Source organism: Aythya fuligula, chromosome 23, assembly GCF_009819795.1.
Source record: "Aythya fuligula isolate bAytFul2 chromosome 23, bAytFul2.pri, whole genome shotgun sequence".
NCBI classification, from domain to species: domain Eukaryota; kingdom Metazoa; phylum Chordata; class Aves; order Anseriformes; family Anatidae; genus Aythya; species Aythya fuligula.
Window position 1 is genome coordinate 188,684 of NC_045581.1, and position 15,497 is coordinate 204,180.

At 46.4% G+C, this 15,497-nt stretch overlaps 1 protein-coding gene across 2 annotated transcripts in view; it reads right to left on the minus strand.

The window, feature by feature from the left end:
• LUZP1 (leucine zipper protein 1) overlaps window positions 1-15,497 on the minus strand; it is a 44,625-nt gene that overhangs the window by 21,445 nt on the left and 7,683 nt on the right. The window contains exon 1 of one of the 2 annotated variants that reach the window (XM_032202097.1): window positions 8,646-8,797. The exons of the other annotated variant lie outside the window; for it this stretch is intronic. The gene's annotated coding sequence lies outside the window, so the exon portion shown is untranslated. Of the gene's footprint in view, window positions 1-8,645; window positions 8,798-15,497 lie in introns of those variants that run through there. 2 annotated transcript variants of the gene reach the window in all.

Below are 15,497 nucleotides of genomic sequence, written 5' to 3' on the forward strand. Positions count from 1 at the left end.
ATCCATAGAGCCAGGCTCTTGTCAGTGGTGCCCAATGCTAGGACAAGAAGCAATGGGCACAGACTGGAACACAAAAAGTTCTGATGTTCATCTGAACATCAGGAAATACTTTCTTATGGTGAGGGTGACTGAACACTGGCACAGGTTGCTCAGAGATGTTGTGGGGTCTCCCTCCTTGGAGGTATTCAAAAGCCATCTGGACATGGCCTGGGCAAGTGGCTCTAGGTGGCTCTGCTGGAGAAATGAGGTTGGACCAGATGGCCTACAGAGGTTCCTTCCAACCTAAACCAAATTAAAAGTAATTCAGATGTAACTCACCTTGTTCCATTGCAAGTTTGTGCATGAGAACTTGTCCTGGAGTAAGCATCTCTCTGAATGAGAAAATTTTTACCCTTAGTGCACAAATTCCACCTTCTCCTGTTTAAATGAACTAGCTTGAATGTCTTGAAAGATACGGCTAAGAAAATCTTTGAGCCATCTGGAAGTTTAGCATTATTTAAATACATTATAATGAACAAATTATTAGTGGTGTCCCTCAGGGGCTGATAATGTTTAATGTCTTTATTAATAACCTAGATGATGAGACAGAGTGTGATCTCAGAAAGTTCATGGATGATACCAGACTGGAAGGTGGGGGGAACATGGCTGATATGCTGGAGGGCAGGGCTATTATTCAGAAGGACCTTGATGGACTGGAGAAAGGAGTGGACAGGAGCCTCAGCAAAGAGAAGTCCGAATCTTGCTCGTGAGTCAGAATGCCCTAAGCACCAGCAGAGGCTGGGGCTGCCTAGTTAGAAAGCAGTTTCACAGAAAAGGACCTGGAGGTCCTGGAGGACTAAAGTTGAACAAAGTTAGGAGTCCTTGTGTCACAGAAGGTTACCCATAAACTGGGCTACACCAGCAAAATTGAAGTCAGCAGGTTGAGACAGGTAAACCTCCTCTCTCTTTGGTACTTGCAAAGCCACATCTGGAGTGCAGTATTGCTTTTACTGGGGCTTCCCAGTAAAAGGAAGACACGGATATACTGGGGTGAGTCCAGCAGAGACCACCACAATGGCCATGGGCTGGAGCAGAGGACATGCAAGGAGACACTGAAGGGACTGGGTTTATTCAGCCCGAAGAAGAGAAGAAAAAGACATTTTACAGTTTGAAGCTGCCAGATAGGAGGATGTAGAGAAGACAGAGTATGGCTGGTTGAACAGTGAAAGGACAAGCAGCAAAGGACACAAGCTGCAAGAAGGAAAATTCCAAGTGGATATTAGCACAATTTATTTTTCACCACTAGCATGGTCAAACACTGGCACAGAGTCCAAGAGAAGCTGTGGAATCTCTGTTCTTTGAAAGTACTCAGAGTTCTACCAGACAAGGCCCTGGAACTCCCCAAGTGCTCCACAACTGATGTGATTTATTACATACATCAGCAAATTTACTGAGGGTACACTTAATTTCACTGTCCATGTCACCAACAAAGATGTTAAATAGTGCTGGTACCAGTACTGACCCCTGAAGAAAACCACTCATCACTGATCTCCACTTGGACATTGAGCCATTGACTGAAACTCTTTGAGAGCGACCATCCAGCAAGTTCCTTACCCACCAAGAGGCCCAACCATCAAATCCATGGCTCTCCAATTTAGATACAAAGGATATCATGGGGGTCAGCGTCAAATGCTTTGTATATGTCCAGGTAGATGATGTCAGTTGATCTTTCCCAATCCACCAATGTTGTAACCCCATTGCAGAAGGCCACCAGATTTGTCAGGCATGATCTGCCCTTAGTGAAATCATTTTGGCTGTCGCCAATCACCTCCTTCTTTTCCATGTGCCTGAGCATAGTTTCCAGGATGATCTGCCCCATGATCTTGCCAGGCACAGCAGCAAGACTGACTGGGCTGTAGTTCCCCATGTCTCTTCCTTTTTAATCCTTTTTGAAAATGGAGGTTATGGCTTAGCAATTACATCTGCCAGATCTCTCTGGATCTGTCGATGTATCTCATCAGGTCCCATGGACTTGTGCAGCTTTAGGCTTCTTAGCTGGTGTTGAACCTGATCTCCTGCAGCAGGTGGTTCATAATTCTCACAGTTCCTGACTTTGCCTTCTGGGACTTGGGCTATATAGCTGGAGATCTTGCCAGTGAAGACTGAGGCAAAGAAGTCATTGATTACATCAGGCTTCTCTGCATCCCAGGTGACCAGATCTCCCATTTCCCTCCCAGAGAGGACACACCATTTCCCTAGTCTTATCACCAATGTACCTATGAAAGCCTTTCTTGTTGCCCTTTGTGTCCCTGTCCAAATTTAATTCTAATAGGGCTTGGCTTTCTCAGCCTGATCCCTGTCTGCTTGAATAATGCCTTAGTATCCCTCCAGGATTATGTGTCCTTGCTTCCACCCTCTGCAGACCTTCTTTTTCTGCTTGAGTTTGGCTGGGCGCATCTTATTCATCTTTGCAAATTGTTACCCAACTTCCTGGTGTTTTTACCCAACTTTCTCTTTGTTGGGATACCTCACTCCTGTGTTCCTGTCCCTGAATATCAACCAGCCTTCTTGGGCTCCTCTTCCATCCAGCATTTTGTCACTTGCTTGGTTCATTACCAAGCAGATCCCTGAAGAGGGCAAAGCCTGCTCTCCTGAAGTTCAGGGTAGCGAGCTTGCTGTGCTCCCTCCTTGCTGTTCTCAGGATTCTAAACTGCACCAATGTCATGGTCAGTGCAGCCAAGGCTGCCCTTGAGCTTCACATTCCCCACCAGCTCCTCCTTGTTGTCGGGGATGAATTTAAGTTGGGCTGCAGATTAAGCTGACTTACTGGCTGTAGTGGCCAGAATTCTTTTGTACTGCTCTTCAGGTGCTCTCCTGCTGACCCATGACCTCTTTCCAGGCTCTGGACATCTATCACTGACACTGGCATCAGACTGTGAAGAGCAGGATGGATTGAGGTTCCCCTCCCCTGGCAATCCTAGCTTAAAGCCCTTTTCACCAGCCTTGCAAGCCTATCACAGAACATGCTCTTTCCCATCTCTGACAGGTGAACCCCATCAGCCAGCAGACCAGGTTTCTCAAAGTGAGTCCCACGGTGTAAGTAGCTGAACCCCTGCCTGTGGGTTTTACCAGAATTCACTATTTAAATGACTCATTCTAGCTCTACCTTTCCCCATGGATTTGCCATTTGGGCTTTCTGGTTTTCCCCATCAAGTATCTGCATTTCCTAACGCTCTTCTGAATTTACATTATCAATTTTATTCTCCCCTATTTAGCACAGATTGTGTTCCAGTGCTCTTGCAAGCCATAGTTTTGGCCAAGCCATCTTGTTAGACATTTGTGAGAATTTAGTATTCAAGACATTTACTAGAGTATTTTTACAACTCCCAATTGCTATGCTCTTAAATTTATATTTTTCTGCACACTCGGTTTTGCTCATCATTATCTACAGCTTTATCTACATTTCTTTAGCGGCATCATTGGATATAACCTTCCACTAGGACTATATTAACTTGCCTGCACAAAACACACAGTCATTTCACACCTGTGGGAATGGAGACAAAAAGCTTTTAGCTAGAAACACTTGTGCTAGCTGAAACTCTTTATGAATCGGGAGATAACCATCTTTCCTTTCAGGCACTGTAATTAAACAACTACTACTTCAGACCTGTACAGATAATTTCTGTCAGAAGTCCTTAGGAGCATGACAGTGTTCCTCTCCAAACACACAGAAGCATCTTACTCTACATTTCCTCTTCCTTGGTTTGATTGCTTGTTGGTAATGGAGTCCCACAAACATGGACATCCCCAACATGCTCATGTGGGAATGACTGTTGGCACCTACTCTCACTATCCTCTCCACTAAACCAGGATAGACATGTTGCCAGCTGTACGTCTGCTAAGTAGTAGAGGACTTTGTTATCTTGCACAAACACATTTGGCACTTAATCTATCTTTTTACTTATGCTTTGATACTGCAACAACACTCCCTCACTATGATTGGTGGAACCCAGGCCCCCCTTGGTGGCACTGCTCGTCTTTTATGTTACCAATCATACACCAAGTTTCAGCCTAAGCCAATCCTAAAGATGAATGAGAATTATTAATGCTTTGGCCTACAGCCATTTTTTCCATTTATTTCTTCTCTTGAAGCTGTAGGGGTTTGCAGTAGTCTCTGGAGAGCAGCTCTCATCACAACCAACAGAAAGTTCATAGCTTAAAACAGTTATAATTAGAGTCAAGAATCGCAATTTGCCCCATTGCAATTGGATTCCTCAGGGTCCTCCACACTGTCAGATGCACACAGGCTGAGTTCTGCATTCCACAGCTGATGAGTGGTCTAGTTTCAGGGGAGAGACAGAGTAGGGTTATTGTCCATGCTCCTGTGGATGGGACATATACCTGATACTCCTCCCTCCTCCACCTCTCCAAATACTTAGGTAAGCTTAGATCCTCCCTGTTCTATTTTCTGCTAAACCATTACTCAGAATACCCGTGGGAAGTGTATTTTTGCACTGATCACAATGCTGGGAGTGTTTGCGCACACCTGGGGAATGGGAGCCTTAGGCAACATAGGTCACCAGCATATGTAGTCAATAATGCTAGGAGCCCGATAGTCACTTCAGGCACAAGGACTGCCCTAGAGACATACATCAGCAAAAGCTGGGGATTCCTTTTAGCAGTCTGGCCAAACAGGTTAGGGGGGAAAATCGATTAGACCACACTGGCACATTTCCACCCGAAATGTAGGTTAGGTGTGTTAGTTGGAATCTGCCCTGTGTGCATAAGCATCTGTAGTTTTCATAGAATCATAGAATCATAGAATATCCTGAGTTGGAAGGGACCCTTAAGGATCATCAAGTCCAACTCTCGACACCGCACAGGTCTACCCAAAAGTTCAGACCATGTGCCTAAGTTCACAGTCCAATCTCTTCTTAAATTCAGACAGGCTCGGTGCAGTGACCACTTCCCTGGGGAGCCTGTTCCAGTGTGCAACCACCCTCTCTGTGAAGAACCCCCTCCTGACGTCCAGCCTAAATTTCCCCTGCCTCAGCTTAACCCCGTTCCCGCGGGTCCTGTCACTAGTGTTAATGGAGAAAAGGTCTCCTGCCTCTTGACAACTCCTTACGAGGAAGTTGTAGACTGCGATGAGGTCTCCCCTCAGCCTCCTCTTCTCCAGGCTGAACAGGCCCAGTGACCTCAGCCGTTCCTCGTACGTCTTCCCCTCAAGGCCTTTCACCATCTTCGTAGCCCTCCTCTGGACACTCTCCAACAGTTTCATGTCCTTTTTATACTGTGGTGCCCAGAACTGCACACAGTACTCGAGGTGAGGCCGCACCAGCGCAGAGTAGAGCGGGACAATCACCTCCCTTGACTTACTAGCGATGCCGTTCTTGATGCACCCCAGGACACGATTGGCCCTCCTGGCTGCCAGGGCACACTGCTGGCTCATATTCAACTTGCTGTCTATCACGACCCCCAGATCCCTCTCTTCTAGGCTGCTCTCCAGCGTCTCATCGCCCAGTCTGTACATGCAGCCAGGGTTTCCCCGTCCCAGGTGCAGGACCCGGCACTTGCTCTTATTGAACTTCATGCGGTTGGTGATCGCCCAATTAGTTTTAATTAAAAGGTTTCTGGTGTTGTGTACGTATGCAAGGGAGTGTGAACATGTCATGCTCAAAGGTGGTAATGCTACTGACAATTCATGTCTGCATCACAGTTCAACATGATGAGAGCATCAGTGGGATTTTTCTTTCCTGCCCTAGGGTGGAGCAGGCTGGGAGAAGTCTAGCATGTCATTTTCCATTTCTAAAGCAAAATTTTTCCGTCGTTTATGCAGAAAAAGGACACAGGGGTCACCAGTTGTAGCAGGTAAGGATATTGTGATCAGAGCCTTCAGTCAATTAAAGACAGAAGGAAAGAAAATGTTTCTAATTTGCTTTTGCTTTTTATGAGCTCCTTCTGGCACCCCGTTCTTGATCCCATGCAATGATATGTAGTTGTGGGAACAGGAGAAAAATACTCCAGAAAAAAAAAAATAAAAAAGTATTAAAAAAAGATATTCAGACTAAGTAAGAGCCAAAGTCCACTAAGACTGGAATGTCATTAATCCTGCACACCAGCTGCAGACATCTAACAACGTCCCAGTGCAGCTGAAGAGAGGCAGATGATGTGTTTGCTTACACAGTGGGGAGAAGGGCACCCTGGCCCCACTGAACAAAAAGGCAAAATGCCAAGTGTCTTTTAGGGATGTCTGCACTTTGGGGGATAAACTGTCTCAGAAACATCTGCATCTGCTAGGAGAGGAAATTCTAAAAGTCAGAACAAGCTAAACAATCTGGAAATGGTTTGAATATTGACTAATACAATGCTAGACTAGAGACATGAAATGAGACTACAGCCGAAAACAACCACAGCGACCACAGCATTCATGGAGACTAAAACAAAAATACCAAACAATATCTACAGCAAGTGTGGGAGACTGCAGCAGGCTCTGCAGATACAGGAGAGGATCTGGTACGTCACCAAGTCACATGGACCCTACACAGACACTCCAATCACCCACTGAATTCTTCTGTGCTGCTCTGCTCCCAGCACTGTAAGAGAATATCCTCTACACTGGGACCTGAGCTAGGAGGGCCAATCTGAAAGTAGCAGAGCATAAGGCCACCCCCAGTTGCTCAGAGTTAGCAGGTGCTTGGAGCAGTGCTGGGGTTTGAACAGCTGCCATTGCTTTACCATGCCCGGCATAGAATTTGCCTTTCTCTGCAAACCTGCCACTCTCCTTTGGCTCCACTTCCTGCTTGCCTTGCACTGAACACATTCACAAGTGAAGGCTCACTGAGACCAAGCTTGAACATTCAGTCATTAGGTATAGCATCTTCCTTCCAACAACATACGACGGTCGTTATCCCCCACAAGAATCAGAGCTCTACAGCTGGTGACGTCCCCTCACTGGAAACAGTGGAGCAAGAAATTACCTTTGCTCTGGAGCTACTGATCAGAAATGTGGCAATACCTTTAAAGCCTCTCAACATGCTGTTCCTATCTGCCAGGTATCAAAAAATGACTTGCACATGCAGCAGACAAGTTATCTCTTTTGAGAAGATCTTCATTTACCCTATATTGGAATCTAGCAACACTTTTTTGTGGGCGGGAGCGCTGGGGATCTCGTTACAGAGACCTTTCTGCCTTCAAAGTTTCAAGAAAAATGTCCCAAACTGCACTCAAATCAAAGCTGAGGACGATACTCTTCTTTGACTCAGTGTCCCATGCTGCTACTTGTCCTCAGATTTTAGTGTTATATTTGATTTCACAAACACTATGTGGGCATCCCTCCAGCAAGTCACAAACTTGGCAGCACCCTGCAGACAGCATGGGAAAAACAGCCCTAGCTCAGTGCTTCCTTTATGATTTTTTTTTGCACACTGAAGTCGTCCACTTCCTTCACCCCTCCATCCTTCCCTCCTGCCTCAACCAGGCTCAGCACTGCCAGGAATTTAGGGACTACAGATGCCACCATCACTTCTGCTCACCCCCATAACAAGTTCTGGCCTTGATGCCAGAGGTGCAGCCTGGAACTGAACCACCCACAGGCTAACTGAAAGCCACAGGATAAACACCCTAGGAGGGCCTCACACTCTCTCTGAAGTTTCCTAACTGTCTGCCAGCTTTTTTGTTTGTTTCTGTTGTCTACTTTGTACCCAGTTGTCATTGTTTTTAATCTATAATTCTTCAGCATTGCCCCTTTCAATGAAAGAGGCTCCTCAGGGATACTCTGGTATTTATGAAGACATCCGTTCAATGTTAATAGCAGTACAAAAAAACAGAGTATTAGAAAAATAATGTAAACCAGGAGGGAAAAACACTACTCAGACTCTAGTTCTGTAGGCTTCTGTCTCACCCATCTCAGAAATGCTGTGTGTAAGGATGCTGCCCAGGTTCAGCCCCTTCAGTCTGAAACAGGGGCAGCTGATGGGGAAGGAGGTATAAATGCAGAGCTATAAAATCTGGAGAGTAGCACAGAGAGGTGCTCTTTGCTGCTGTTTGTAGAACACAAATCAATGGGCATCACCTAGAATGACTGCTGATGACTCCATGTTCCTTTTCCTCTATCCCATCACTTCAGTCTCCCTCTCCCCGTTTCTTAAAGCTCTGTTTTCCCTAGACAGTTAGCATATGGTGAAATCTCTTATAAGATCTATCTTCCACCTCCTTCTTAGGAATCCATTTCTAGCCACTGCTGTGGAGACAGGACACAGGACAGGTAAACCCTTGCTCTGATCCAGTAGATCTCCTGCCATCTTCTTGGGCTCTTTTCCTGTCCTGCCCCAAACACCTATCTGGGTCAGACAGGGTCAGTCCTGCCCTAATGGCAGAAATAACATTGCACATCTGACGAGCACCATACCACAGATGGGCTACAGTACCCAAAAACATAAACCCAAGCAATTTATCATCCAGCAGCATCTACAGAGCTGGGAAAGGCATCCCTGCTACCATATGCCTAATAAGATCAATATCAAGTACTCCACATCATTTTATTCACTAGACATGGGCAACTTTAACCTTCACATTCTTCAGCATTATACCCTAGCCACGCGTGCAATGAAGTATCTCTGTTGGCATGCAAATTACAGGGTATTCCACATTTTTCCACACCTCACCTGATACAGGGTATACTCCACTCTCCTGAATGAGTAGGGGAAGCACATCCAAGCCAGCACCTTTGCAGAACCACTCCTTTAGTTGCTCTGAGCTTTTCTGGCCAAAAGGCTTGCTCAGCAATCCAGGTGTTTCCTTCCACACATCCTACAAACCCTGCAGAAAAACGGAGATCACTCCAGAAGCCCAGCAACATGTGGCAAGGAGCAAAACTTCAGCAGTGAGTACCCAGCTCAGCCACAGCAGCGCACTGTTACAGGTAGCTATGATGCCACTGAAAATCAAAGTGGAGCGGGGCAGTCTTTTGGCATCCCTCCCAGCTCTCTTATGCTAGGAAATCCGACCTCAAGGTCCTACCCAGCCTTACCTTTTTAGAGGTTGAGGAAAGAGTCTGGCTAAGCTCTCTGCTTGATCAGTTCATCTCCTTGGACAGTACCTGCATTCCCAAAGTCTACCCTTTTGTAGCTATGCATTCAATATAGGAGTCCAGATACTCTCCCTAGATTTTAAAAAAAATAAAAAAATAAATAAAAATAAAAATAAAAAAGGAGGGGGAGAGTGGAGGGAAGGAAAATAAAAAAAGAGTAATCAGCACTGTCAGATAATTGTTCATCTGATCCTCTGATCCCAGGCTACTGCCTAAGGCTGCCTAGATGAATGGCCCCTTAGAGATGCCACTGTTATGCTGTTGACCACAGAGAGTGCTTAAGTCTATCAGCACATTAGCCTTGCTTCAATCTGTTCTCTGGCCCCAAGTCCGACTAGTATGAAATGAGAACCCCTGTCTGATCAAACATTATCAGCCTCTGAACAGGACAGTCCCTGTTGGTGCTAACTCCTGAGTCATTCCCAGCAATGACTGCCCCTTTGGGTCTGGAAAGGTGTGGGCCAACCCATGCCAAAGATGACACAAGCATAAAGCAGCACTGATGACGGTGATCATGAGTGTCCTCTTAAGTACTAATAGGGAAAACCCTTCGTGAAAAGCTGAGACAAGTGTCTAACCAAGCTACACTTTGGGAAATGAGTCCTATCTTCTCTATACAATTTGCCCCGTGCTTCCTTTAAGTCTGTGCATGCAGGAACTAGTTCTGAGCATCCCCGGAAGGCACCACACAGACCCTCAAATTGATATTATAGCACAAGGAAATGAAACATGAACTGAGTTACAAAAGGAATATGGAACATATTGTCTTGAGTGCAATCACACAGCATGTGCAGGGCTACCTGGGGATCAGGCCCAAGTCAGCACAGGTTCATGAAAGGCAAGTCCTGCCTTACCAAACTCATCTTCACCTATGACCAGGTGACCCACCTCATGGATGAAAGGCTGTTGATGTAGTCTACCTAGACTTCAGCAAGGCCTTTGACACAGTCTCCCACAGTATTCTCCTGAAGAAGCTGGCAGCCCATTGCTTGGACAGGTACACGCTTTGCTGGGTTGAAGACTGACTGGGCAGGCAGGCCCAGACAGTGGTAGTGAATGGAGTTAAGTCCAACTGGCATCCCATTACAAGTGGTGTTCCCCACAAGTCAGTGTTGAAGCTTATTCTCTTTCATATCTTTACTGAGGACTCGAATGAGGGAATTGAGTGCACCCTCAATAAGTTTGCAGATGACACCAAGTTGGGGGGAAACATCGATCTGCCAGAGAGTAGGAAGGCCCTGGAGAGGGACCTGGACAGGTCAGGTCAATGGGCAGAGGCCAAGGGATGAGGTTCTATATGGCTAAGTGCCAGGTCCTGCACTTTGGTCACAACAACCCCATGCAGCACTACAGGCCTCGGGCAGGGTGGCTGGAAAGCTGTGCAGAGAAAAAGGATCTGGGACTGTTGGTTGATGCTCATCTGAACATGAGCCAGCAGTGTGCCCAAGTGGCCAAGAAGGCCAACAGCATCCTGGCTTGTGTCAGGAATAGTGCAGCCAGCAGGACTGTGGAGGTGATTGTCCCCCTGTGCTCACCTTTAGTGAGGTCACACCTTGAGTGCTGCGTTCAGTTTTGGTCTCCACACTACAAGAAGGACATCAAGGCCCTGGAGCCTTGTCCAGAGAAAGGCTAAACTGCTGAAGGGCCTGGAACACAAGTCCTGTGAGGAGCAGCTAAGGGTACTGGGGTTGTTTAATCTGGAGAATAGGAGACTGAGGGGAGACCTCATTGCCCTCTACAACTTCCTGAAAGGAGGTTGTGGTGAGATGGGTTTCAGCCTCTTCTCGCAGGTAACCAGTGATGGGACAGAGGCAAATAGCCTCAAATTGTGCCAGGGAAGGTTTAGGTTGAAAACGAGGAGAAATTTCTTCTCAGGAAGAGTAGTCAGGCATTGGAAAAGGTTGCCCAGAAAGGTGGTGGAGTCACCGTCCCTGGGGGTGTTTAAAGAAAGGTTGGATGCAGTGCTTAGGGATGTGGTTTAGTGGGTGACATTGGTAGTAGGGGGATGGTTGGACCAGATGACCGTGGAGGTCTTTTCCGACCTTAATGATTCTGTGATTCTACAAAGTGATCATTCAGATTCAAAGATAGGTCTAGATTTTCATTTTTCCTTGATCTTTACTAATAGCTGTTTAATTCAATAACCTTCAATAATCCTTAACAGATATCTGGAATTAAACAGTCTGTTTAAATTCAGTACACACACATACTTGTGGGAGTGTTGAGAAAGACCACAGGTATATCTTTGAGAACCACCCATGTGTCCTCCTGCAATATCCCCAGAGCTAGATGCAACTACAGGCCAGAATAATTTTTAAAGAAAGCAGAATGACAACACAGTGAATTATTTATGGGAAAAAGATTACGGTCAATTTTAACTGCTCCTTTGTAGGCCCACCTTTATAAATCATTAACACTTTTATCCACCAAAGAAGAACATTCCCTATATTAAACACGATCATCAGAATCCCAAAATACAGTAAAAGTTTTACCTCAGGTCCCTGTGAAGCTGCTGTTACTGTGCGGATCCCTCTTTGGGGCACACCACCATCTTCCTGGCTAGCTTGCAAGAAGCTTGCCCTAGCCTGGGTGGCATCTGATGCAGCCTCGCTGGTATAAATTCAATACTTGCCCTGCCTAGTGCAGATCCAGAACATACCGTTGCTGGCACCATTTCAGAACACTGCATTAGGATGTCTGGACAGCAGCACTTCTGCAGTCCTACTCAGCATCCTGCCCCGACATGCAATTGCAGCCAAAATGCATGGGGCTGGACTAAGGCTCAATTAGTAACAGTACAGTGGTGAAAGGGTGCCTTGAAGAAACCAGTGAGGATGAACTAGGTTACAGGTGCAGTGGCTGTTACTCTCAGAGCAAACTAAGGTTTATGCTTGATTTGAACTGTAAACTTCCTGTGGTAAGGTTGTCTTTACCTACAGCACAGTGCACACACACATGCCAACTGTGGCAAAACTACATCAGCTCACACGTGTATGAGCCCAGCAGCACCAGAAACACTAAAGATTTTGAACAAGCATTTGTTAGAGCAGATAGAGACAAGCAGCACTCCTCAGCTCAGTGAGGAACACCAGGGGTGAACATTGCTACTATGAAGAGAGGAGAAGGAAGTGGTCCACCATTTGAAACCCCTCTGGCATGAAGGCTGGCCAGTTTAGGCTATGACTCTGCAGAATCACCTGTTCCAGCAGCATCCTTCAGCTGTTCAAAGGGAATCCTTCAGCAAAGTGAGAAGAGCTCTCTGCAGCGCCGCCTCCCATCTGCTCTTTTTGCAATTCATAAAATCCACTTTGAAGGAAAATCTTGGATGTCAATATACCAAGACTCCATCACCTGATTAGGGCTTCTTTCAGAAGCACTTTCTGGGTGGCAGTGCTCCCAGCAAGACCTTCTCCATGCCATCCAGACACAGCACAACAGCAGCAGGCAAGATGAGGCATGACCAGCCACCACGAAGCCCAGCTGCTCCACTGAGCAGAAGCAGCAGATACCTCGCCCACCTGCAGGCACTGACTCAGACATGCAGCAAAGCAGTGATTCCTCCCTGAAGTCATCTGAACTAGGTGGACCTCAGACAAAGCATTTCACAACTTGTGAACAAAGTCTGATTGGTTAACACACTCATAATCTCCAAATCCTTCTTGGTCTCCCAAGTCAAACTCCTGGGAACCCTGTCCTCTAGTTGTATCACAAACATTGACTATGAGCTGGGACTTGCTTATAACAGACCTTTCTCTCCCAAAAACTCCCAGCCTGCAGCTTTAGAATATATCAGTTTTGTTTACTGGCAAATGCAAAGTCAAAGGAGGTATTCAGTAGTTTATGTCACTCTGTTAAATGTGATTTATGCAACAAAGACAGCTGGGTAGACTGGAAGACCCTAACAGGAGTCTTTTGTATTCAATTTATTTCTGAAGATACCCTCAGGTAACAAAAACAATAATAATAACTTTTACAAACAGTTGACAGTCTGGATCTTTTTAAGGAGCTTTTTTATGCCTCTGTGAGAGCATACTCATAGCCATGGAGACAAACACATTAACCTCAAAACTGACATTCAAAGACTAATAAGACAGTGCAATGCTGTCTGCCTCACACTGCAAAGAACTCAGAAGAAAATACAGCACATGTACAAACCAAGCAGAGCAGCATTTCTGCAGGTGTGCTGGTATTTTTCCAAAGCAACTCTTCTGCTGTGGGCATTAGTACCCAACACGTTTCCTATAATGTTAGGAGTCCCTGCCCCTTGTTGGAAGAGACACCTGCTGCATCATCACATCCCACAGGCAGCCATGGAAAGGGAAATTCAGGAATGCAGTCCAGCTGCCACAGAACAGTGCAGGCAGCCAGGCCACGAGCCAGCCATACACCCTCTTGTCACCCTCCACAGACAACAGGAAGGCTCCAAAAGAAGCTGCCAGGATGATACAAGGCAATCAGGCCATTGAAAATGGCCAGCTCAAAATAAATCCTGGATGAATTCACGGACAGAACGTTTTCACCTGTAGGCTGAGTGTTGCAAAAGACTGATGGGTGTTTCATACAAGGCACGTTGCACCAGAGGCTGGGAAAACTGTCAAAAGAAGTGAGGGTCTTACTGTACTAGAAGGCAAAGACCAAACATGTTCACTGTGCTACAGCCTCTTTGCTGGTCTGAGAACAATGAGGTAAAAGGCTTGATGCTCTACCTGACTTTGAGGTCTGAGTTCTGATGACTGGACAAGGGATTCAGCAGCTGCTGTTGGGATTCTCCTTAATGTAGAAGAGGGCCAAAGGGCCACCTGATCCCTCTATCCAGAAAGGGATCTGAGTTGTTATCCTCCATAGCTTGCAGAAAGTGCTTCCTTTGACTAGGATTGCCACTGACTCTACAAAAGAAAAGCTGTAACTGCACAGTGGAAAGATGCTCCTTAATGTCCAGCTGCCTCCCTCAGCAAGCAGCTTAAAAGCTGTTTGTGGGTCAGAAGTGCAGGCCAGGATTTCCAGCAGAAGGTGCTGAGTGGTACTTCTTCCACAGGACCGAATACACTATTAACTTTGAAGTTCACCAAGCTCCTATGAGCCTCATGTCCATGAGGCCAAAGCTGAGAGGGTTCAAGATGCCTAAACAATTCAATACTACTACGGAAAAACTTTGTTTCAAATTCTCAGTTTCATGCTGATAGAAAACCTACAATCTAGATATAGCTTACTGGTAAGAAAGAAGCAGTGCTCAGGCACCCTGCATTTACATTTTTAAAGTCCACTGGCATCTGATGGACAATGGACAACAGGCACTCTGTACAGAAGATGGACAAATTCTGTTGTTCCTGAAGCACACGTGCTCCTGCAAGCATTACACAGGATGCTAATGAGGCTTAATGTCAAGCATTAATTTATCTGAACCCACTACTAAATGAAGATCAGAGCCAAGAGAAGATACATGCCTTTTTGACAAGGCATTTAAGAAGTGGAGAGTGAAAAATCAAATGTAAGCCACAAATGGCAGCAGAGGGTCTCCCTCTAGCACTTTTCCAGGGCATGGCTGGCTAACCTCACTCAGTTGTGTTGTTATTTTTGTGTCTTTTTCCCCCTTGTACTCTCTGGACTGAAGGAAGGAAGGATGTTTCAGAGGAAGGAAGAACAGGCTTGGCTGTGCTGAGACAGGACCACACAGCTTCCTGCCCAGTGCTGTTCCTTTCTACCAAGGAGGGAAGAAATGGGAAATCTACATATTGTGTCTCATGTAGGTTGCCACTAAGGTGATGAACTTAATTCCAAGTACCACAGAGATTAGTCCAGCTCCTGCTCCAAAGGGGGCTGCATCAAAAGGTGCAGCAAGTTGTCCAGGTCTCCATCAAGTTGCGAAAATCTTCAAGGACTGGGACACCACAACCCCTGGGACCCTGTCCTGTGTTTGACCAATCTCCATTCCTTGTCTCTCATCCTTTCACTGCACACCACTGACATGAGCTCAACCATTTCTTCTCCACAACCCACACCAGGAGGAAGGGGATCAGACACTCCATCTCGCCTCTTCCAGGAACATCACTTCCTCACCTCCCACACCAAGTCCTCGAGCTCCCCAGCTATATCAGCAACACTCCCTGACTGGACACTTCAGACCCAGGACATGACTCTTCAGACACCATCTCGCCAGCACTGAGCAGAGAACAACCGTCCTTCTCTGCCTGTCAGCTGTGCTGTTGCTCATGCAGCCCAGCACACGCTCAGCCCTCACAACTGCACTGCCCAGGCTTTACTGACTCCTGTCCAGGGGCTCTTTTGCAGACAGCCTGTGTGCCCCTGCCAGCTTACACACAGCACAGACAGGTTCAGAGGGAAGGACCATGCTGAGCCACACACACTCCAGCAGTCACAGCAGCCACCAAAGGCATGCAGGACAGAGATCTCAAGCCTTTCTAGTGAA